This window comes from Lissotriton helveticus, chromosome 3_1, assembly GCF_964261635.1.
Source record: "Lissotriton helveticus chromosome 3_1, aLisHel1.1, whole genome shotgun sequence".
Classification (NCBI taxonomy): domain Eukaryota; kingdom Metazoa; phylum Chordata; class Amphibia; order Caudata; family Salamandridae; genus Lissotriton; species Lissotriton helveticus.
In genome coordinates, this window is record NC_136061.1 from 856,148,189 (window position 1) to 856,173,699 (window position 25,511).

The 25,511-nt window shown below is 48.2% G+C and overlaps 1 protein-coding gene across 5 annotated transcripts in view; it reads left to right on the forward strand.

The window, feature by feature from the left end:
- Positions 1–25,511, forward strand: part of THRAP3 (thyroid hormone receptor associated protein 3) — a 271,690-nt gene that overhangs the window by 211,811 nt on the left and 34,368 nt on the right. The window lies entirely within an intron of this gene.

Here is a 25,511-nt window from a genome sequence, read left to right on the forward strand (position 1 = left end):
TCCTTAGAATTTCTATTTTTAATTGTGTCCTTAAGCCTTTTGTCTTGCCGTGGTCCTGCACATGTAGGCTATGTTGATTTTCTAGAGTGATCCAACTTCTGTATCCAGGGGTCGTGTTAAGGGTGGTTGTTCTAGTTTTCAACATTTTGATCTACCATTTATGCAAATGTATACATAATATAAAACCTTAAATTGATTTAAGTAAATCGTTTGTCAACAGTGACTAGAGAAGGCATTCTAACAGCAGTATAGATGTATGTAGAGAATTCAGAAATTTTAAACAAATTTAGTTTAGCAATCTTTAAAATAGTGGCTATTAGTGAGTAAAATTCTGTTCTCAAGTGTTTGGGTCTCAGGAAACTGAACAAAGTCCACTACATTACAGCTTAGCCATTACCAGAGTGTGATTCTAGCTACGTAGGGTCAAACGTGTATTTTTAGGTAAAGCTGTCTTCTATCTATCTGAAGTGTCAACTTTAATAGCAAGATATCTGATGACTGGTTACATTTCATCCTTGCCTTTTGTAGTTCCGAATGCCCGACTGCAAATGAGACTACTGCAACAGTGTGTGGATTATCAGTGGTGCCAATATATGTGCCGTATTTTAGTCTCTTTGGTGGCGCTGATCAGCCAAGCCAGCCTTACAAAACTGGCTTGCTTTCATTAGGACATTCTCACTCCAAGCATTGCAACAGATGTGTCCCTTTTGGATAGGGGAACCCATATGGGTCTTTAAACACAGGCTACATGGTTGGAGAAAAAAATTGTATCAACCTGGTTGATTTAAGTGCATTTCCCTGGTTCTGTTTTCTCACGGGTGCAAGGGAATACTCACTGTTTGTACATACGAACAGAACTACATTGTATTCTCTCAAGCAGGGTGTGAACAAATCCAGATGTTTTCTTTCTCCATGCAGAAACAGTATAGATATGGCTATTTACAGTTCCTTTTCTGATTCTAATGCAGTAGCAGACTATCCTTTGAGGTTGTTTCAGGAATATCGTGATTAGTAGTAAACATTACCAGTGGTACATTACCTCTATCGCATATTTAGTTTTGAACAGTGAGTCTGGCTTTTGGTGATGCTTTTTACAAAATGGTTATCAGTATTGGATCTTTCATAGATTCACTTGATTAAATCATTAAAGTCTTGGAGGTGCGAGACTTGCTGTAAAAAAAAAATATATATTTATAATAGTAGTAATACATATCATAATATACTATAATGGACTGCAGTAACCAATCCTTGTCCTTTTGTGGAAAAAAAAGTTTAAACGCAGCCAATCGGGCTCTAGCACCCTCTAGAATACTCCACAGAGGAAGCCCCCCAGATTTTCTAATGCACGTGGTGTGACAGGGAGTCTCCTTGAGCTCTACTCAGTTTTCTTTCATCTGTTTGATTTTATGAGTACAGATTGTCTGATACTTCTAGAAAAGGGTTATTTAGGCCTTGTGGGAAGAAGAGACTACATTTTGAAGATCCCCACAAGGATTGTATTTATTGCCTTTACCCTTCTCATAAAGTTAAAGACTGTAGGATCTGCAGGACGTTCTCTTCAAAAACCTTGAAGGCCAGGTTAGGGAGGTTACCCATTTTACTATAAAGGCTGAAATCAAAGACCTCTGTGGTGTCTGATGACAAGGCCAGTGGTAGTTTTGCAGCGTGACTCTTTCTGGATTCACTATGCTGCGCATTATTCCGCGGTCTAGTGGTTGGGTCCGGAATCATAGTCCTATTATTTTTATAGCCCAGGTGGGCGTCAAAGTCTCACCCTTTGGTGTACTTCCTGTGACGACGGCATGCTTCCTGCGGAAGCTCCCACCTTTGGGCTCCATCTTCAGATTCTTTTTTCCGCTGTTGGTCTGGATCGTCACCGCATGGCTCCAGAGTTTTTGGAGGAAAGAAGAGGGAAAAGACAGATTTCTACTTGAAAAAGATTGGAGAAGACATCGAGAAACAAGATCACTGAACCGGGACGACTAAGAAGGAGGAGAACTTCGACATCCAGAGAATGCGCACACTGGGGCCCCCTGATCGCAGGAATGGACAAAACCCCTTTTAAATTCTGCCGTAACTGCTACCACAAATACGCGCAGAAGGACCAGCACTCAGTTTGCAACCTCTGCCTGCCTACTGGCCGACCACGAGAGCAAGGATTGCAACGCCTGCTCCGTCTTCACCCCGAAGACTCTCCGGGTTAGCAAGAGACAGAGAAGAGCCAACTACAGCATGCAAGGCAAAGACCAACCTCCGTCGCTTCAGGGCCTGGGCCTCTCTAGCGACGAAGAGGACATCGCCGAGGGACTAGATGTCTACACGGTCTCAGAGACCGATAAGAAAACATCTAAAGAGGTAGGAGAGAAGTCGACCCCTAAAACTCCGACAGACTCTCGAAAGCCTGAGTCAAACTCTCGAAAAACGGAGTCTTAAGTCCACGAAAGGAGCACTGGCGCCGAAAATCTCGACGGCCGCAGCTGCATCCAGAGACAAACAGGCCAGCGGATCCTTCGAAAAGGACTCCCAGACAGCGAAAACAGGCGAAAAGCCAAGGTCGTCTAAGCACGTCCCCGAAAAGGCCCGCTCGACTCAGAAGGAAAAGGACCCAAAGGCTACTTCGACGACAACGTCGAAGAGATCGGCTGAAAAACTCTATGCCGAACAGGCCGTCGAAATGGAGAGGAAATAGAGAAGGCTCGAGGCTGAAATGGATAACATCCTGCAAAGTAAAAGAGTTCAACGAAAAGATGAAAAGGTTCACGATTCCGTCGAAACCACCGACGACTATCGTCTAAATTAAAGAAGAGGAGTTCGATGCCGAAGGTCCGCTGAAAACTCCTGAGCCCCAGGAACACCAAGAGGAAGAGGGCCTATACTACAACGAGGAAGACCAGCGAACGAGTTTCGGCTCGGTATCCTCGATGGCACAGGACCTGGATTGGCAGGACCTAGATGCCGAAAGCCCAGAAAAGGCCGTGGAATCGTACCCTTCGAGGCCTTCGCCGCCAGATGACAGTGGGGTCCACAACATGGTCGTCAGGAACGCGGCAACAGCTTATGGAGTGAAACTGGAGGAAGAAAAACCAAAGGCCTGCTTCCTCTTAGAAACCCTGCTCCCCACTCAAACAAGGAGTCAATTCCTCCCCATGCTTCAAAGTGTCCTGGACCAGGGGAGGGAGGCATTCAAAGACCCAGCGACCTGCAGGTCTGTCGCACCTAGGACAGAGAAGAAATACAAGAACTCCTCTAAAGGTCCCCCCCACACATTCAGGGATCCGTCACGGCTGACTCCATTATTGTGGCAACAGCCAGGAAAAGGGCAAACGTTCCAACAAGCTCAGGCCCAACACCAGACAAAGAAAGTAGGAGGATGGACCTCACTGGAAGGAAGATTGAAAGGAATGCAGCAAAACACTGGCGCATTGCAAACACTAATGCCCTACTGAACAGACACTCATACCAGCATTGGGACGAGGTCGGTCAGCTGCTCAAACACCTCCCTGAGCAAAACCAACAAAGAGCGGCACACCTGGTGGAGGAAGGCAAGAATATAGCAAATTCATGCCTAAAATCAGCCTTGGATGGGGCTGACACATCCAGCAGGCTCATGATGATCGGGGTCACAGAAAGAAGACATGACTGGCTGAGGATCTCAGGCTTCAAGCCGGAAGTACAAAACCACATTCTGAGCACCCCCTTCAATGGAGAAACCCTGTTCGGGCCACCGGTGGATGAGAAACTCACCCAGCTCAAAAAAGAAAATGAGACTGCAAGGTCCATGGGGGCCTTGCAATTCAGAGGAATGAGAAGGGGTACCCCGACACGGAGACCAAACGGAAGAGGGAGAAACCAGACGGGAACGTCCCATCAGACATTCCAGCAGACCTACCAAGGCGACAATCCAGCACAGCAGGGCCAGCAAAAACAAACCTGCCAGTACCATCCTTGGGGCCAGTCCTTTCGCGGGAGAGCGAATGGACGAGGGCAAACCAGAAGAGGGGGCCAGCAACCCACCTCAAAGTGACTCCATCCCACCAAGCGTGCCCACCCACACGACCCCTCTAAGGGTGGGGCACAACAAGGTCAACAAAGGTCGGTTACATGGACTAAGCATCAACGAACATGTAACACCAGTAGGAGGCAGGCTAAAACATTTCTTCCAGGAATGAAAGAAAATAACTACAGACAAATTGATACTCAACATCATACAGTTCGGATACTGCATAGAACTGGAAAAGAAACCACCAAACAGAAAACCAAAAAGAAAGGCGCACTCAGCAAAAGAACTAGCGCTACTCCTAGAGGAAGCACAAGAACTCCTCCAAAATCAGGCCATCGAACCAGAACCATTCAGAGAAAGAAACAAGGGAGAGTACTCAAACTATTTCCTAGTACCAAAAGTGGACGAAACGCTAAGACCCATCCTGGATCAAAGGTTCCTAAACCAATACATAAAGACACAAAAATTCAAAATGACATCCCTACAGGAGGTCATTCCTCAGATAAGGGATGGAGACTTCATGTCCACCATAGACCTCAGAGATGCCTACCTAAACATTCCCATGAACAGGCAGCACAAACATCTACTAAGATGTGCTATCAACAAAGCAGACTACCAGTTCACAGCCCTAGCCTTCGGACAAAAATTCGCACCAAGGGTCTTCACCAAATGTCTCGCTGCCGTGGCATCGCGCCTACGGAGGGAAGGGATTCATGTATACCCTTACCTTGACGACTGGCTAATAAAAGCAAGTTCCCACAGAACATGCAAGGAACACGCACAGCGGTTCACAGAAATGCTGGCAGATCTGGGATTCTCCGTACACTGGAGGAAATCCTCAATGGAACCAGAGCAAGTGAAGATCTTCCTAGGCGCACAGATCAACACCATACAGAGCAAGGTGTTCCCCAGCGACAAGAGAACACTTGCCCTCCTGAAGGAGACACGCCACTACCAGAAGGGGCGAGCTCTGACAGTGAGGACAGCGAGCAAGATCATGGGGATGATTGCGTCCTGCATACACCTGGTCCCCAATATACGGCTCCACATGAGACCATTCCAGGAATGTCTGCAACAATGGTCACAAGCTACAGAAAGTTGGGAAGATCTAGTGGTTGGAACGCACGCAGTGTAGGAGGAGATAACGTGGTGGAACAAGGAGAATATAACAAAAGGGAAGCCTTTAACACCACCAACCCCAACGGTGACCATCACCACAGATGCTTCCCAGATGGGATGGGGAGCACACATGAACAAGCTCAAGGTGAGGGGTCTGTGGACTCAAGCAGATGCGACCAGACACATCAACTACCTGGAACTAAAGACCGTGCTCCTCACCCTGAAGGCCTTCCAGAAACAACTGTACAACCAGAGAGTGTTGATACAGACAACACAACAACGATGTTCTACATTAACAAACGGGGAGGAACACAATCAGTCGCACTATCTAACCTAGCGCAGGAAATATGGATATGGGCCATTCCACTCAAAATAGACCTACTAGCCATAAACCTACCAGGAAAGGACAATGTGGAAGCAGACTGGCTCAGCAGACAGACATCAGCACCCACAAGTGGGAGCTCAATGCACAGGAAACGCAAAGGCTGTTCAGGAGGTGGGGAACACCAACAATAGACTTATTTGCCACACCAGAATGCAAAATGCCGATACTTCCCATCCAGGCAACCAGAGGAACAATCCCAGGGGAATGCCCTATGGATAAGCTGGTCAAAAACAGTTGCCTACGCTTCCCCCCCACCCCCCCCCCCCCCCCCGATACCACTGATACACAGGGTACTCAACAAGTGCAGAACCAGCAACATGACACTGATCCTGGTGACACCACAGTGGGCAAGGCAGACCTGGTACTCACAAATAATGGAAACGGCACAGGGACCACCCCACAAGTTCAGGAAAAGAAAAGACTTACTCTCCATGCAAAACGGAGAAGTACTACACCCAGAGCCAGAGAGCCTCAGCCTAGCTGCATGGTTCCTGAAGACAGAGTTTGCACACCTAAGACTACTGGAGAGCACTCTGCGGGTGCTACGGGAGACAAGGAGGCCTACCACACAAAGGTGCTATGTGGCAAAATGGAAGAGGTTCACACAGTGGTGCAGCAAGGAAAAGCTACACAAGAAAATGACAAGGGAATCAACGGTGCTAAAATATCTAGCACACCTGCTGAAAGCAAAACTAAGTTCATCCTCGCTAAGAGTACACCTAGCAGCGATAGTAGCCTACACAAGAGGAGAGACAGGAAAAAGCTTCTTTAAATCACAAGTAGTTAAGAGATTCCTGGAAAGGGCAAAAAGGATAGCACCACCTAAGAGGATGCCGCCACCTGCATGGAACCTTAATTTAGTCCTAACAGAGCTTATGAAAGCACCCTTTGAACCCATTCATAAGGCCTCACTACAAATGCTCACAATGAAGACAACCTTTCTGGTGGCAATCACCTCGCTGCGCAGGGTAAGCGAGCTGCAAGCACTGACGCTACAAGAACCCTAAATCCAAATACACAATGACAGGGTGGTAATAAGAACGGACCCACACTTTGTCAAATGTGGTGTCAAGGTTTCACATGAACCAAGCAATACAAATACCAAGCTTCTTTCAGAAACCATCCTCAAACGCGGAGAGGGCACTGCGCACTCCAGACGCTAGAAGGGCAGTAATGCATTACATGGAAAGAACAAAAGAGCACAGGAAAACAAAGCAGTTCTTTGTGTCCTTCGCAACCAGTTTCCTGGGTAGACCAGTAACAAAAGACACCATCTCACGATGGATCACACAAACTATACAATTCTGCCACAAACAGGCAGGGCAAGAACTAACAGAGAGGGCACAAGCCCACTCCCAGGAAAAAGGGAGCAACAATAGCCTTCCTGGGTAACACACCCATTCAAGACATATGCCTGGTGGCAACATGGGCTTCAGTGCACACGTTCACTAAGCACTACTGCGTGGATATACAAATTAATAAGGAAGCACAAGTAGAACAGAAAGTACTTCAACATATTTTCAACAACCAACGCTCCTCTTCCACCCAGCCACCACAAACAAAACAAACCGCTACAAAGTCTATGCACAGCATAGTGAATCCAGAAAGATTAATGCTGCAAAACGAAAAGTTTCTTACCTGTCGGTGTAGTTTCGCAGCTTGAAGATCTTTTTGGATTCACTAGCGAACCCACCCAACTCCGCCAGAAAGATGAGGCAGGAGAAGGTGGAAATACAAGAACAATATACAAACGGACACCTTAAGAGACAAGGTGGAAATTCATTTACCTAAGTAAGAACTTGAAAACATTCAAAAAGGATTCACAAACGTGACACAAACTAGAAAAAAAGAATCCGAAGATGGCGCCCAAAGGTGGGAGCTTCTGCAGGAAGCATGCCGACGTCACAGGAAGTACACCAAAGGATAGGACGTTGACGCCCACCTGGGCTACGAAAAAAAAGTGAAAAAGAGAGAAGACTACGATTCCGGACCCAACCACTAGACCGCGGAATAATGCACAGGATAGTGAATCCAGAAAGATCTTCAAGCTGCAAAACTACACCGACCGGTAAGAAACTATTCGTTCCCAGACATCAGTTCATCTGGCAAAGAAAAGGGACAGGTCTGAGGAATCCCCTGAGGGATGCAAGAAGTCTTCAAAAAAGTTCCACCATGAATCTTTACATACTGCCTCTAAAAAAAAAAAGGGAAGCAGCCATTCCCTTCTGAGGAAAAATCTGTGGGAAAAAACTGCCTCTAAACTGCCCTAAGACTACCTTCAAACAGCCTAAGACTCAAACAGGGTCTGACAAATTCTCTTCATAGTCAATAAAAGCTTTGTTGACGCTATAACTACCTCTGGAGTCGGCACTTCAACATACCTCGTCGGCGCCTGCATAGTCGATGGAACTATTGACAGACTGTCGCTTCGACGATAACCACTTCGCCGTCAGTTCCTTCACCGTCCATGATGCCTCAGACAACCTCACCTCTGCCAATTTTCTCTTCCGTCGGTGACACTCCCATCGTCGACGGTGTCTTCTTCGTCGACCACAAATTCGTCGACAATAGTTCTACCGTCAACCGGCTTTGCTGATGACTACACAGTCGCTGACCACTTATGTCAACATCGACTGTATCGGTCTCAGTCGATTAACATCTCATCGCCGCCGCAAGGAAAAACCCCTTCCTCATTGCAATTTACACTAACATTGTCATCCAGTACTCGTTGACAAGAGGTTTTTACCAGGACCCTTCTTCCGTCTCTCCTTTGCCTCCTAGACAGTTTTTGGAGGAATCTGGGGATGTTGGGCTGTTTAACCCAGCCTGCAGCCCTTAACTCCACATGAAGTTTCAAGAAGTGGATTAGGAGTATGGCTATTATGGCTCATACTATCAACCTATGGAAAGGCCACAAGTGTTGATGCCTCATCAGGAGCCCATGATTCAAAAGCCTGTGGCGTTAGTACAGGACTTAACAGCTATGCTGCAGGATTGTATCACTTTTTCCCTCTGCAGCAGGTTCTACTGAAAGACAAAGTTCTCCTCCTGCATTAGATTCAGCAGCACCTTCTGTGCCTGCGACGGAGACTCTGGTGGTGGTGGTCCGCTTGGTGTTAAAGATGGAAGGCGGTTAGATAACATTGGGAAAGATTCACCTCAATGGCAGGTGCTTCAGTGCGTGCAACAAACTCCTTAGCCACGGAGATACCACTGTCCAAGGTGGTTGGATGTTGCTCCGTACCTCAAATTGTTGCCGGAGGACAAAAAACAAGAGACAAGGAAATTTCTGCTTGACGGGGAAAGGGCAGCATCGAAATTGACATCTCTGTGGATTTGGCTTCCTTGGGTCTTCGGCAACTAGCAGGAGCAGCAGTTCTCCATCGCTAAGGATGGCTCAAGTGTCCCACCTTTTGCCCTGAGGTGCAAAGTAAAATCTTACACATGCTATTTGATGGGGACGCAATGTTTGCCAATCATATTGACCCCTTACAAGAGATTGAGAAGGACACAGATACAGCTAAGGCTCTAGGAACAGTCTAGCACAGAAAGACACCTTTTCAAGGGTCCCGTGGCAGTGGTTCATACTCCTTTCGAGGGAGCGAACAGATACCAGCCACAGTCTTACCAATATAGATATGGCTATCAACCTCAACAATCATACGCCGCCCCCCGCCCCCCCTGCTGCAGCTTACGCCAGACAGCAGAACAGAAGAAATCATCCCCCTCAGGTCAGAGACGATGCTAGAAAGCAGTGACACCTCCCCAGCACCTGCAACAATTCGGTCACACATCAACCTCAATGCCTTAAATATTTCTTTACATTTTGACCAATGGAGAAAATCACTTCGAAGAAATGGGTCCTAGACTTAGTAAAGTATACCCTGGAATTCATAAAGTTCTCACCACCTCATCCGCCTCTAAAGGAGCTCCCACCTCCTCTCCAGCTTCTCAGAAAAGAAGCCCTAGTTATGCTCTGGACGGGTGCTATAGAATGAGTGCCTCATTCTCAGGTGGGGAAAGGTTTTTATTCCTGTTTCTTTCTGGTAAGGAAAAAGTCAGCAGACTGGAGGCCAATTCTAGACCTAAGAAAATTAAACTATTATCTGCAGAAAGTCATTCCTCATGGTCGCTCTCCAGGAGATACCACAGCTCCTCAATCATGCGGATTTCATGACCACGCTAGATCTGCAAGATGTATATTTCCACTTCCCTAGTCATCCCAAACATCAAAAGTTTCTCAGTTTCACTGTGACAGGCGCTCATTTTCATTTCAGTTTTCCCTTTTGGTCTGGTTCAGCACCAAGAGTATTTACCAACTGTCTGGCTCCAATTGCTGCTCATCTCAGCCTACTTGGCCTTTCAGCTGTTCCCTTGCCTAGACAACTGGTTAGTGAAAGCACCGTCTTTTCGTCAAGCCTCAAGAGCAACTTCAATTTGCCTTCAAATGTTTCATTCCCTGGGGCTAACTCAATTTTCAGAAGTCTGTGCTGCATCCATCTCAAAAGATGTTTTTTGTAGCAGTCTTAAACATGGCATACTTGTCCACAGAACGCAAGCCGATTTCATTTCTCTGGCAACAAAGGTAAGAGGAAGAAAGTTTGCTTCTGTGAGACTGCTAAAATCTCTGTTGGGCAGAACTTCCTCTGCAATTCTCATGGTACCTTGCTCTCGTCTCAGAATGAGACAAATACGAGAGGAACTAGACTATCAAGGTCTTCAGGGAACCAGATCTTTCGACGGCCTGTTACCAATAACTCCAGTCATGCAGTCTGCTCTGCTTTTGGTGGCAGCGCTCCAGCCATCTCTCAATTAGGCTAACTTTCCTTTCTCTTACACCGGTTTTCGTCCTCACTACAGATCCTTCTCTAAAAGGATCTGTAGTGAGGACGAAATCCACTTCAGGGCTAGTGGTCAAAGAGCTTAAAAAAATGCACCTCATTTTTCTTGAGCGTTGAGCCATTTCTTTAGCCTTGCAGGCTTTCTTCCCAAGAATTCAGGTTCCTCGGTTCTGATAAGGACACACAGTACCACATGCATGCCTTACCTGAACAAGCTAGGAGGAACACGCTCCCACATCCTATCGCAGGAAGCACAGGAATATGGAAGTGGCTTCTCTCTCACCACATTTCTATAAAAGTGGAACATCTCCCAAGAGTGAGGAACAGTCTTTAATATACCTTGAGCCGAACTTTCAACTTTTGCCACGAATGGGAGTTGGTTCAGAAGGTTCTAGAGTCCATTTCCCAGATGTGGGGCAAGCCCAACTTGGATCTCTTTGCTTGCAAGATGAATCCGAAATGTCAAGTCTCTGCCAGCTGGGAGCCAGAAAAGGGTTCATGGGGAAACGCCTTTCTGATGAGATGGACAGGAATCTTCGCCTACGTGTCTCCCTGTCTCTTGAACACCCCCTCCACCATTTCCGTGAATTCTGAGACTTCTGATGGAGTGGGAAGAGTCAAGCCGAATGGTTCTCATTGCTCCACATTGAGCAAGTGCCAGATTCTCCACCCAAATCCAGCCCGCTGCAGCTACATGCGTGGTTACTGAACTCGCAGAGTTCAGAGAGTTCGATCTCTCACAAGAATATAGACGTACTTGATAAAGCAAGGTCACCGTCCTCGATTAGACTTACTCACTCAAATGGAGGTGTTTCTGTTCATTGTGCCTTCGTAACGCTACCTCTTGACTCTTCTCCGGATACAATTTTTACCTTATCTACTCTCCCTGGCTAAATCCGGCCTTATGTTAAAATCTATTAAATTACATCTGGCCGCCTTCTCTACTTACAGGCGTACTTCTGGAGGTTTGTCTTTGTTCAAGTCGACTGATAAAACAGTTTATGAAAGGACTTTTCAGAGTATAACCTCCTGTGAGAGCCCCTCCTTCGGAATGGAGGCATAATCTGGTTCTGGCACAACTTATGAAACATCCCTTTTAGCCGATTTACAGAGCTGAACTCAAATACATTTCCTGGACGGTTGCCTTATTGTTAGCTCTTACTTCTAGAGTCAGTAAAATGAAAGCCTTCACAATTAAAGAGCCTTACCTTCGTTTTCTAATGACTATGTTCTCCTTAGAATGAATTCTGTTTTTATTAAAGGTTCCATCAACATTCCATCTTAATGAGCCGGTTATTCTACAAACATTCTTTCCTAATCCTCTGAGAAGGTACTTCATACATCGGATGCTAAGAGATGCCTCAAATTTGATCTTTCTCATACTAAGTCCATCTGGAGATCTGATCAATTGTGTGTGTCCTATGGTGCGCAAAAGCCAGGTATGGCAGTGACTAAAGCAACGATTGCAAGGTGGATTGCAGCGGCTATTAATTTTTGCCACAATAAAGCAGGCAGTCCACTTTCTATCAAACCTAAGGCTCATTCGACAAGAGCAGTGTCCTACTCAGTGGCGCTTTTTGCAGGAGTGCCATTGGATAAACTGTGCTGTGCTGCAACATGGAAGAATGTGCATACATTTACACTGCATTACTGCTTGGATTTTGCTACGGAAGATGACACAGCTGTAGGGCAAGCAGTTTTACGTAATCGTTTCTAATAAGGTAAGCCTCTGTTTCTGAGGTGATTATTAAATGTATTCAATGTATTTGCTTCATGTGCGATTACTGATTTGTTCTTTTTATGCATAAACGTTTCTTTTCAGATTGTATTGCATATGTACATATATGTATATATATTTATGAGGTATATATTTGCCATTCATATAATACCCACCATCCTCTAAAATTAAATAGTTGTTCTGCTAGCTATTCAGATTCAAGCAAGTGACTCTATGAAAGATCCAGTACTGGATAAGAAAACTAGTTACTTACCTGTAACTTCAGTTCTCCAGTATTAGGGGTGTCTTTCATAGATTCACATGCTTGAATATCCCCCGTCGTCGAAGTGGGAGTCCCACGGTACATAAAATAGCAGTATATATGCATGTATACATGAAAAATATAACTAATAAAAATATACATACATATAGTGCAGTAAATTGTAAATTCCAAAAGTACCATAGAACACAATAGGCCCATTGAAAAGCCTAAGGGAGAACTCACTTTAGTAGCATATTAGAGTCATTATGTGTTGGATCACATTCCAGCCAATCAGGCTGTAGCCTCCTCTAGAACCTTCTCCTCAGAAGCCCAAGTCCTCAGATTTTCTACCGCACGTCGTGTGAAGGGAGTCTCCCTGAGCTCTGCTCAGTTTTCTTCAACTTTACCTGTTTTTTCTTCAAGAAAATGTCTTCAAACAAGAAATCTCTGTTTAAAGCCTGCCCTTCATGTGGTAAACTGCGCCTTTTCCACGAGGATCCACACAGTAAATGCATTTACTGTCTCTACCCAGACCATGAGGTGAAAAACTGTAAGTACTGTCGTACTTTCCCTCCTAAGACTCTGAGAGATAGAGAGGCCCGTCTCCTTCTGTGGCTACAGAAGTTGAGAACTTCGGAGTCTGTGGTTTCTGATGTGGAGAGCCTGTCATCTTTTGCTTCAAAGTCCTCTCAGAAGTGTGGGTCTGAGACCGAGGCTCCTTCTCCTTTTCTCAAGAAGAGTAGACTGTTGGAGTCCTCTAAGATTGTCTCCCCACAGGATTCGCTTCAGGGCACGTCTACGGGACCTGGTTCTCTGACGTCTGCGCCCAAAGCCTTACCTACCAGTAAGAAATCTGGTTTTGGCTCGTCGACGGGCTCGTCGTCGCGCCCGTCGACGTCTTCAGCGTCGACGAAATCCATTTCTACCACCTCCACGTCGACGACGACATGTTCCATGTCCACCGGCGCAACGTCGACGACGACCACCTCGTCGACGGCGACCTCGAAGGTGAGACCCATCTCTTCAGTGGTGAAGATCTCGTCGACGACCGGCAAGGATAGACCGTCGACGACGAAGCCGTCGACGCATACACCGTCGACGAAAACCAAGCCTCCACTCAGCGCCCCGTCGACGACGAAGCCGTCGACGCACCCTTCGTTGGCGCATCCATCGTCGACGAAGACCAAGCCTCCACCCAGCACCCCGTCGACGGGCCCGTCGACGGTGCCCCCGTCGACGACGTCTTTGTCAGCCAGCATTACTTCATCGACGGCCTCGTCGACGACTCTCATATCGTCGACGCCTTCGCCGTCGACGGCGAAAGCTCCACTTTCGTCGGCGAACAAAGCCCCGCTCCCGTCGACGGGCTCGTCGACGGGCAAGGAATCCTCGTCGACGAAGAAAATCCCGTCCAAATCGCCTCAGGGCGTTGCTGACGGTGCCGCATTTACGCCAACGGGCTCGTTGGCGTCGCACCAACCTCTACCGAAGACGGCTTCCATCTACACAGTGGTTACTGCTTCTTCTTTGCGGACCATACCACTCATCCAACTGAGTCCTGTGAGGAGTGGTGCTCGTCTTCCAGACAAATTATTCCAATCTGCTGGGGAAGAATCCGGAAACGATTCGGAAGTGGAAGGATTATTTAAACAGGCAACAAGTCCTTCGGATTTGAACATTAAGTGCCAGGAATATAGTGACGAGGGTGAGGTGTTGGACAATGTCGAAGATGGGACTGAATTGTTTCCTGTTGATACGTCCGAACCGGTGCCTTCAGAGCCTGTTACCCAGATACCTCTGTCCTTGGTGATGAACCTTCAGCACATGCTGGATGATTATAACCGCAGGTTTCCTTCTTCTACTCCTGCTTCTCCAGCACCACTGCCTCCTCCGCAGCCTCAACCGCACCTTCCTCAGGCACCTACACCAGTTTCACCGGCTTCACCGGATGGTACTCGCCCTGACACTGGAGATGAGGATCCGGATCCTCACAACACAGATGACGACGACAATGACGCCGACATGGCTGAGTGGGACGATTATAGGGCTCAAACACCTTCCACTCCGCCCACCTCACCTCTACATTCGCCCCCAGTGGACATGGCACATTTCCACAATTTGATGATCCGGGCTACAAAACGGTTTCATCTCAAAGTCGAACAACAACAGCACGAAAGTGATTGCTTTCTATACGACTTTAAAGACATCTCACAGAGGCAATCCCACACTATTCCAATCGTGGAATATATTTGGAAGGAAGGCCTTAAATTGATGGAACGTCCCAATTCTGTTCCTGCGGTCTTACCCAGATTAGACAGGAAATACAAAGCACCGGCGTCTTCTCCGGTCTGCTTAGTGTCTCAACCGAAGGCAGATTCGGTAATTACTCAGGCTGCGCAAAAGAGATCGCGCAATCCTGTTACGCCACTCACGTCTCCTCCTGATCAGGAAGGCCGCAAATTGGATTCCATTGGAAAAAAATTCACGACCATGGCGGCTACTACAGTGAGGGCGGCGAACACTCTGGCTATACTGGGCCGTTATGACCGCCAGATGTGGTCCGAGATTGCTGCATTGATTCCTCAGCTGCCTGAGGCAATCCGGACAGAAGCACAAGCGATTATCCACGAGGGAGAGTTGATTTCTTCCGAAATCATTGAGTGTGCACTCGATATTTCCTCCACGGGATTTCGACAATTGGCGGGGGCTGCAGTCTTGAGGCGTCAAGGCTGGCTGCGCTCTACCACTTTCCGTCCTGAAGTACAGGCAAGAGTCCTAGATTTGCCTTATGACGGACAATTATTGTTTGGCAAACATGTGGATGATGCCCTTGAGGCAATAAAAAAGGACACTGACACTGCGAAATCCCTGGCGAGCCTACAATACAAAAAACGGCCTTTTCGGGGTGCACGGGGTAGAGGCGGAGGCTCCTCTACTTTTCGTGGCTCAAGTCAATATCGTTCATTCAACACCTACAACGATAACAGACAGCGGGGTGCCTATCAATCTCAAACTCGACAATCCACCTCCAGGCCTTACCAAAGGAAATCCACTTATAGAGGTGGATCAAACACCAAAAAGCAGTGACTGCCTCAGACCCTTCCTTTTGCCGACCGTACATCTTGGAGGTCGCATCTCGAAATACTTTTACAAATGGTCTACAATCACCTCCGACCAATGGGTCCTGGACGTTATATCCAAAGGGCATACCCTGGAATTCACCAAATTTCCACCCAATCATCCACCTTCGGGGCCACCACCCCCTCATTTCAAGGACCTTCTGGCCCAGGTGAATTTAATGATCAAAAAAGGAGCCATCGAACTAGTGCCGCAAGGTCAACGCGGCAAGGGGTTCTATTCCCGCTTTTTCTTGGTCAAGAAGAAATCGGGGGAATGGCGTCCAATATTGGATCTACGAGCTCTAAACAAATTTCTAATTTCAAAAACATTTCAGATGTTAACCCTGCTCCAAATTCTGAATTTTCTCAATCCAAGCGAGTTCTATTCCACAATCGACCTTCAGGACGCTTACTTCCATGTGCCAATCCACCCCAGACACAGGAAGTATCTCCGCTTCACGGTCGGACAGCTACACTTCCAATTCAAAGTCCTGCCATTCGGCCTCCGCTCGGCACCAAGGGTTTTTACCAAGATCTTGGCCCCTGTAGCTGCCTTCCTACGTCTCCAAGGTATCCAATTTTACCCATACCTGGACGACTGCCTCATCAAGGCAAGCACTTTTCACCAGACGGAGCAGCACACTCAAGTTTGCGTCTCCCTTTTCCACGCCTTGGGGCTTTCAATCAATTGCCAGAAGTCACACTTTCAACCTTCGCAACGGAGAAATTTTCTCGGAGCCTTGCTAGATTCTCGGCAGGGAAAAGTGTACGTTTCCCAGGAAAGACAGGACCGCATGTTAATGATGGTGCGCTCCCTCCAATCAAAACTGTCCGTTTCTGTCCGAATGTTCAAATCATTCCTTGGCATGGCATCCTCGTGCATCCACCTCATTCCAAATTGCAGATTGCACATGAGGACTCTCCAGGAGGAACTGGACAGGCAGTGGAAACAGGTGTCGGGGTCCTTCGAGGACAAGGTCCTTTTAACACCTCGCATACAGAAAGCGCTGGAGTGGTGGGCTCACCCTCCACACATATCTGCGGGCCGTTCATTCCAGGACGAACCCCCAACTCTAACGCTTACAACAGACGCGTCTCTCGAAGGCTGGGGAGCGCATCTCGACGGCATGTCTGTGAAAGGGAAGTGGACAGCAATCCAACGAACTTGGCACATCAATCGTCTGGAACTCTTGGCGATTTTCTTAGCCCTCAAATCTTTCCAGAGGTTAGTGCGGGGACACACTTTGCTGGTGAGGACGGACAACACCACCAGCATGCACTACCTCAACAAGCAGGGCGGCACGAGGTCTCTTCCACTTTCTCAACTAGCACAAGAAATATGGGATTGGGCGATCCAACGTCAAATTCATCTCACAGCCATTCACGTGCCAGGCGTGGCCAATGTTCTGGCGGATTCACTCAGCCGAGCGTCATCAGACAATCACGAGTGGGAACTCAATCAGCCCACGGTCGAGTACATCTTCCGGCGGTGGGGCCAGCCACGGATGGATCTTTTCGCGACTGCTGTCAACAAGAAATGCCCACGCTTTGCAAGTCGGCATCCCCACAGAGAGTCGAGCGGGAATGCATTTTCGATCGATTGGTCGAACGATTTCATCTATGCTTTCCCTCCACTTCCTCTGATCCCTCGTTTGTTACACAGGATGAGGTTCCAACCTTGTCGCATCATCCTGATCGCACCCAAGTGGCCGAGACGTCCATGGTTCACGGACCTGCTCCTCTTCTCGCAGTCCGATCCGTTGCCACTCCATCCTCTGCCGCACCTCCTCACGATGCAGCAGGGACAAATTTGTCATCCAGATCCAGCATACCTTCAACTCCATGCCTGGAACCTGAGTACAATGAATTTGCACGGTTGACTATTGACAAGGACTGCAGGGAGGTGTTAGCGCGGGCTCGCGCTCCCTCCACCATAAAAACGTACCAACTCAAGTGGAAACGTTTCTGTGTCTGGTGCCGCACCAAGGATTTGGACCCAATGACTGCAAAACCTGAACAAATTTTACCTTTCTTTTTATCCCTGGCAAAATCAGGTCTGTCCCACTCAACTCTTAAAGTGTTTCTGGCGGCGATTTCCCGTTTCCGCCATGATGGTTCCACATCTTTATGTTCTTCAAGGATCATTAAACAATTTTACAAGGGCCTTTTTAGGATGTTTCCACCTATCCGTCGCCCTCCGCCTGCCTGGCGTTTGAATTTGGTCTTGTCTCAACTACTTCTACCACCATTTGAACCTATTCACTCGGCAACTCTTAAATTTCTCACGTGGAAAGTTGCTCTTTTACTCGCCTTAACGTCCTCAAGACGTGTCAGTGACATCCAGGCGTTTACCATACAGCCTCCTTTCTTAAAATTCTCCAAAGAGGCTGTGACATTACGAACTAATCCTAAGTTCATCCCGAAGGTTCCCAGTGACTTTCATCTCAACGAACCTGTAATTCTGAAAACTTTCTTTCCTGCTCCGCAAACTCCAGCTGAGTGGTCATTGCATTCATTAGATTTGAAACGTTGTCTCAAATTCTACATTCAACGAACTGCACCTATCAGAAAATCTGATCAATTATTTGTGGCATATGGTCCAACTTGCAAAGGACAACCTGTTACCAAGCAGACTATAACCAGGTGGATCTCCTCTACCATATCCTTCTGCCACCAACGGGCTGGAAAGCCCCTTCCTGCTCCTGTTCGAGCTCATTCAACTAGAGCAGTGTCTACTTCGGCTGCCCTGTTTGCGGGGGTACCCTTACGCCAGATCTGCAGAGCTGCTACTTGGTCGAGCAGCCATACTTTTACTAAGCACTACTGCCTGCAATCAACAGACGCCGCGGATGCGGCAGTGGGTCAAGCGGTGCTGCGGAATCTTTTCCAGTAAAGGTGAGCCTCTGTTGCTACCCGCCTCCAGTCATAAAGGTTTTGTTTTCTAGTAATAATGTTTTGGTATTTATTGTTTATTACCATATATATTTACCTTCTTTGCTTGATGTATTACCTTTATGACTTATGTGATCATTTACTGCTTTCTACTCTATTCAAGCATGTGAATCTATGAAAGACACCCCTAATACTGGAGAAGAACTATAGTTACTTACCTGTAAACTGTGGTTCTCCAGTATTGGTGTCTTTCATAGATTCACATGCGACCCTCCCATCCTCCCCTCAGAGGCTCTCTTCTCCTCAGGCACTTTTACTTACTCTGTGCTACGAAAATCTGAGGACTTGGGCTTCTGAGGAGAAGGTTCTAGAGGAGGCTACAGCCTGATTGGCTGGAATGTGATCCAACACATAATGACTCTAATATGCTACTAAAGTGAGTTCTCCCTTAGGCTTTTCAATGGGCCTATTGTGTTCTATGGTACTTTTGGAATTTACAATTTACTGCACTATATGTATGTATATTTTTATTAGTTATATTTTTCATGTATACATGCATATATACTGCTATTTTATGTACCGTGGGACTCCCACTTCGACGACGGGGGATATTCAAGCATGTGAATCTATGAAAGACACCAATACTGGAGAACCACAGTTTACAGGTAAGTAACTATAGTTCTTATCCAGTATTGGTATCCTTCATACATTCACATGCGACCCACCCTCCTCCCTGGAGAGGGGTCCCTTATTACTGATATGTTACTCTTGTCACTTGTGCTAGAAAACTTGAGGGACTTCCCAGTACGTGGAGTGTTCTAGAGCCTGATTGGCTGTGTTTCAACTCTGGTTCTTTCTTTTACAAAAGGACAAGGATTGGTTTCTGCATTGACTGTGCAATCCATTATAGTATATTATATGTATTACTACTATTATATTTATATATATGTGTGTGTGTGTGTGTGTGTATATATATATATGTTCGAGGCATGTGGGCTGCTAAATTCATATCTTAGCATTAGATCGCCGCCTAGTGTTGGGTCCGGATGATCGCACATTGTTGTCCTGGAAGAGTCTTCGAAGTATCCTGAGATAGGTGGCTCCTCCCCTGGACTACAGTGCGCATGGGCATCGGCTCCATCCCCAGATTGTTTTTTTCCGCCATTGGGTTCGGATGCGGTCTCGACCTCTCTCTGTCGGAACCGAGAAAAACTAACTTTTTAAGGCCAAAAGGCCTTGTTTTCATAGCGTCGGTATTGTTTGCGCACGGTCTCGAGTTCTTCCGTCTCTTTGAGTCGGCTTCAGCAGAGTTTTGTCACTCTTCGGACATCGAGGCCTTCTCAGCGCGACACGACTGCAACTTTCCAGCATGGAGCGGAGTCCGTTTAAGTACTGTCCGCTCTGTGGGTCCAAATACCCACATATAGATTTGCACCCCGTCTGTAACAAATGCCTTTCACCAGACCATGACGACGGAAAGTGCAAGGCCTGTGCACAATTCAGGTCTAAGAAGACTCTCAAGCTTCGGCGCGCGGTGCGCCTGGAGGCCAAACAATCGGCCCCGGATCCAGAAAATATCTTCGGCGACCAAGAAGAGGAGGACCAGAGTCATCATCTCCAAATCTCCCCGCCCGAGACGGAGGTCGAGGCGGATCCGGTAGACGACGACGACGGAGTCGTGGGTCAAGGCCTTGAATACGTCGACGAGGTAGGGGACGTCGAAGAGATTTATGGGGCCGCGGAAGATAGCTCAGGGGACGAGCTATGCCCCGAAGGTTACGAAGAACACGATCGGGTCACGGGATCGCCTCTTGGCCTTACCCAAGACCCCGTACCGCAAGCCACGGCCCCGCCTTCAGGCCCGGCCACGGACACACTTGCTGCGCAGCCCGTTTCGAAACAGAAACCGAAACCTACGGTGTCAACAACACCTAAAATGGCCGACCCGAAACCGAAACTTATGGACTCGAGCGTTCCTAAAATGGCTGCCGTACCAATAAAAGCTACCGCACCGGATACTTCATCGACTCCGTCGGCCTCCGGTCCACAGAAGTCGAAGAAATCGGTTGATTCCACAGGGTCGAAATCGGCGCCAGAGGAGGGATCCTCTAAAAAGGGTGGTCGGCACGGATCAACCGCTGCTGCGACACCGTCCAAGCACGCCAAAGCCAGCGGCACGGCTCCGGTTCCGACTGGGACTTCGTTAGTCGGACGCGTGGTGGACACGGAGGCGACACATGCACACGGACCGAAGTGGCACGTCTGCGCATCGGTCCAAAGACTCTGGGTCGGCGGCGGCAGCATCCTCGTCCAACACTCAGAAGGGCCAACAAGACGTCGGATCCGAGGGGAAAGTCAAGCCATCCTCGTCGGCGCCAAAGCCCACTGCAAGTGAAGCGTCCCTCATCGCCTCCTCACTACAGAGAATCAGGGAGAAGGCCTCTGCTACGTCGGCTCCGATGCCATCGCCACAGAAGCCGATGGACGTTCCGGCAAAGCCTGTGGGTAAACTTCTTTTCCTTCTGCCGCCAAAAGAGGCGCCGAAGGCCTTTTCAACCAAATCGACGCCAAAGAAGTCGGATTCTTCAACGGCAGGGGCACTTTCAAGTCGGGTACTCGACTCAGAAGAGGATTCTGAGCGTTTTATCGACGCCGACACAGGCAAATTAACCCTTTACAAGAGGAGGATCACTTCAGAGCCAGTGGACTCTTATGTCATCCCCCTGAGGAAGAAAAGGCTTCCTCAAGACGCTTCAAGCCTCATAGAACCTATTCAGCCTCCTCCAAGACAGAGCCCTACACCCTCACCAGATCAATCTGAGGGTGAGGGATATGATGAGGATGACCAATACACCTTTCCCATCAATGAACCAGATGCACAGCCAGATTCATATGATGACATTGGTGACCAGGGCACCCAATGTGTGGGGCAAGACCCACAGCCTTTCAGTGCACGTGCATCCCCAACAGAGGACTCTGCAGGTTTTCATGCACTCATTGAGAGGGCAGCTGCTAATCATGATGTGGACATGCATGCTGACCCAGTTGAAGAAGACTTTCTATTTGACACTTTTTCAGTCTCTGAAAGATCAGTGAAGACGCTGCCTATGCTCAAAGGAGTCCTCAAGCATGCTGCGAACATCTTTAAAGAGCCTACCAGAGCGAGAGTGGTCAATCCACGTATCGAAAAAAAGTACAGACCAGCACCTGCGGACCCTGCATACATTCGGGGACAGTTGCCACTGGACTCTCTTGTGGTCGCAAATGCCAGGAAACGGGCCAACTCCCAGACGACGGGTGAAGCTCCTCCCCCGGACAAAGAGTCCAAGGTGTTAGAGGCAGGAGGCAAAAGAGTAGCTGCACAAGCTGCCAATTTTTGGCGTATTGCAAATACACAAGCACTCTTAGCACGTTACGATAGGGCGCATTACGACACCCTAGAACAGATTATACAACACCTGCCTCCGCAGTTCCAAGAGGGCACCAAACTGCTTATAGAGGAGGGAAAACTGATCTCCAATGCAGCCATCAAGTGTGCACTTGACGCCGCAGACACAGCAGCTAGGGCTATCAACACTAGCGTCATGCTAAGACGACAAGCTTGGCTCCGCATATCGGGGTTTAAACCGGATATCCAGACCACCATACTTAATCAGCCAGTCAATCCTGATAGACTGTTTGGTCCAGATGTTGACACCACCCTAGAAAAAATTAAAAAAGACACCGAAACTGCTAAGTCAATGGGGGCCCTACAGTCACAACAGTTTCGTGGCAATAATTTTCGTCGCTCAGGTGCGCGTGGAGTCACCAGAGGACAGATGGGTCAACAATCGCAATTCTCTAGAGGTGGAGCACAATCCTCGTACACCAAACAGAACAAGGGGGGTTACCGAGGAAACAGCACCAGAGGACGCGGCAGAGGGAACAACAACTCCCGCTCCTCTACCCCAAGCAAACAGTGACTCTCTGTCACTACCCCCCGACCACTTGACACCGGTCGGGGGGAGACTGCAGCAGTTCCTGCCCGTCTGGAAAAACATCACCACAGACAGGTGGGTGCGACAACTAGTCCAGTACGGTTATTGTCTAGAGTTGAAATCCACTCCACCCAACATTCCACCAAGGCAAAGGCCTATGTCCGCAGAGCACTTGCACTTATTGCAGCAGGAAGTAGTGGCGATGCTGCAAAAAGGCGCAATCGAGCTCGTGCCAGTGGGACAGGAAGGCACAGGAGTATATTCCCTGTACTTCCTTATTCCAAAGAAGGACGGATCTCTCAGACCCATTCTAGATCTACGTCCCCTCAACCTGTATATACTGTCAGAACATTTCCATATGCTTACACTCCAACAGATTCTTCCCTTGTTAAACCAAGGGGACTTCTTAGCAACCTTAGATCTCAAGGATGCTTATTTCCACATTCCACTACACCCGTCCCACAGGAAATACCTCAGGTTCACTATCCAAGGCAAGCATTGCCAGTTCAAGGTCCTACCCTGCGGAGTCACCACAGCCCCAAGGGTGTTTACCAAGTGTCTGGCGACAGTAGCAGCGCACCTCAGGAGGCAGAACATCCATGTCTACCCCTACCTGGACGACTGGTTCGTTCAAGCCAAGTCGGAACAACAGTGCGCCGCGGACATGTCGACTACCATTCACCTCCTTCACAGTCTAGGTTTCTCGTTGAACTACCCAAAGTCGCATCTTCAGCCGGCACATGTCCGGCAGTTTCTAGGTGCGACAATCAATACCCTGACGGCCATGGCGCAACCAAACCAAGTCAGGATAGACAGCATGCAGTCTCTCATCCAGAAATTCAGACCACAACACTCACTTCCAGCGAGAGTGTTCATGCAGTTGATAGGCATGATGGCCTCCTGCATCTTCATAGTCCCTCACGCACGGTTACATATGCGCCCGCTCCAGGAGTGCTTAGCAAATCAGTGGACACAGGCTCAAGGACAATTAACAGACCTAGTGTTGGTTACCAGTCGGGCATACGACTCTCTGCATTGGTGGACTCCACACAACCTTTGCAAGGGCAGACTGTTCCAGGAGCCTGTGCCTCAGATTATCCTGACAACGGACGCATCTCTCCAGGGATGGGGAGCTCATCTGCTCACTTACACAGTGCAGGGACTATGGACGACGCAGCAACAGAAGATGCACATCAACTATCTGGAACTGATGGCAATCTTCATGGCGCTCAAGTCCTTCATTGTACATCTGTGCAACAAGGTAGTGTTAGTCCGGACGGACAACATGACCGCGATGTACTACATTCAAAAGCAGGGGGGCACCCACTCGCCACAGCTGTCTCATCTGGCTCAGGTCATGTGGCGGTGGGCCATTCAGAGGAACATCTTCCTCATGGCAGAACACCTCCCGGGCAAGGACAATCAGATGGCGGATCTGCTAAGCAGATACAGCCATCAAATGCACGAGTGGGAGTTACACCCATCTGTACTCCACCCGTACTTCCTGCAGTGGGGTCATCCGGAGATAGACCTGTTTGCCACAAAAGAAAACGCAAAATGCCAACACTTTGCCGCCAGGTTTCCTCACCCACAGTCGCAGGGGAATGCGATATGGATGAACTGGTCAGGCAAATTTGCGTACGCTTTTCTGCCAGCCCCTCTGATACCGCTGGTGGCAAGAAAGCTAAGGCAGCACGCGATGACTCTCATCCTGGTTGCTCCAACGTGGGCGCGCCAAGCATGGTACACCACGTTCCTTGAACTCTCAGTGGTGCCGCATCAAAGACTGCGCCTCACGCCCAGACTTTTAACGCAGAACCATGGAGAAATTCAGCATCCAGATCCGCAACAGCTCAACCTGGCGATCTGGCTCCTGAAGTCCTAGAGTTTGGATACCTTAACCTGCCTCCAGAATGCATGAACATCATCAAGGAGGCAAGGAGGCCAACTACCAGAGCATGCTATGCTGCAAAATGGAAGCGCTTTGTCATTTATTGTACAGCCAATGACATCAACCCGCTAGATGCATCTATCCCTAACATCATTTGCTATCTGTTGCATCTTTACAAGTGCAATCTAGCGTACACTTCCATTCGGATACATCTATCCGCCATAGCAGCTTATCTTCAGAACAGGCAGCATCTCTCCGTCTTCAGAGTGCCTGCCATTAAAGCTTTCCTTGAAGGTCTAAAACGAGTCATTCCCCCAAGAACACCACCAGCTCCGGTGTGGAACCTCAATGTGGTCCTCACCAGACTGATGGGACCACCATTTGAGCCACTGCATTCGTGTGAACTCCAGTTCCTAACGTGGAAAGTAGCTTTCCTAATAGCTATTACGTCACTGAGGCGTGTTAGTGAGCTACAAGCGCTCACAATCCAAGAGCCTTTCATTCAGATTCATCCAAATAGGGTAGTGCTACGCACTAACCCAAAATTCCTTCCGAAGGTGGTGTCACAGTTTCATCTCAACCAAACTATTGACTTGCCGGCATTCTTCCAAAACCCACAAACGGTGGCGGAAAGAATGCTCCATACCTTAGATGTACGGAGGGCGTTGATGTACTACATAGACAGGACACAACCCTTTAGGAAAACAAAAAAACTTTTTGTTGCCTTCGCACCACAACACAAAGGCAACCCTATATCCAAAGCGGGAATAGCCAGGTGGATTGTTAAGTGCATCCAAATCTGTTATCAAAAGGCCAAGCGCACTTTAACAATACCCCCAAGGGCGCACTCCACACGCAAATTGGGGGCATCCATGGCTTTCCTAGGGAACATTCCTTTAGAGGACATTTGCAGAGCAGCCACGTGGGTTACACCACATACCTTTACAAAACACTACTGTGTTGATGTGCATTCCAAGCAGCAGGCTGCTGTAGGACAGGCTGTTCTCAAAACACTTTTTCAGGTTTCTGCAGCTGGCACGGGCAACCGCCGCTGATGGAGGGACTGCTATGTATTCTATGCTAAGATATGAATTTAGCAGCTCACATGCCTCGAACTGAATATGCTACTTACCAGTATGCATCTGTTCTTGGCATGTAGGGCTGCTAACATTCATATCGCCCACCCTCCTCCCCGGTGCCTGTCGCAGCTGCAGATGTACTATTGTATTCAGTCATTAGCATGGACATCTTTTACACTTTTCACTCCATCTTCTGCCACAATGGCGAAAAACAATCTGGGGATGGAGC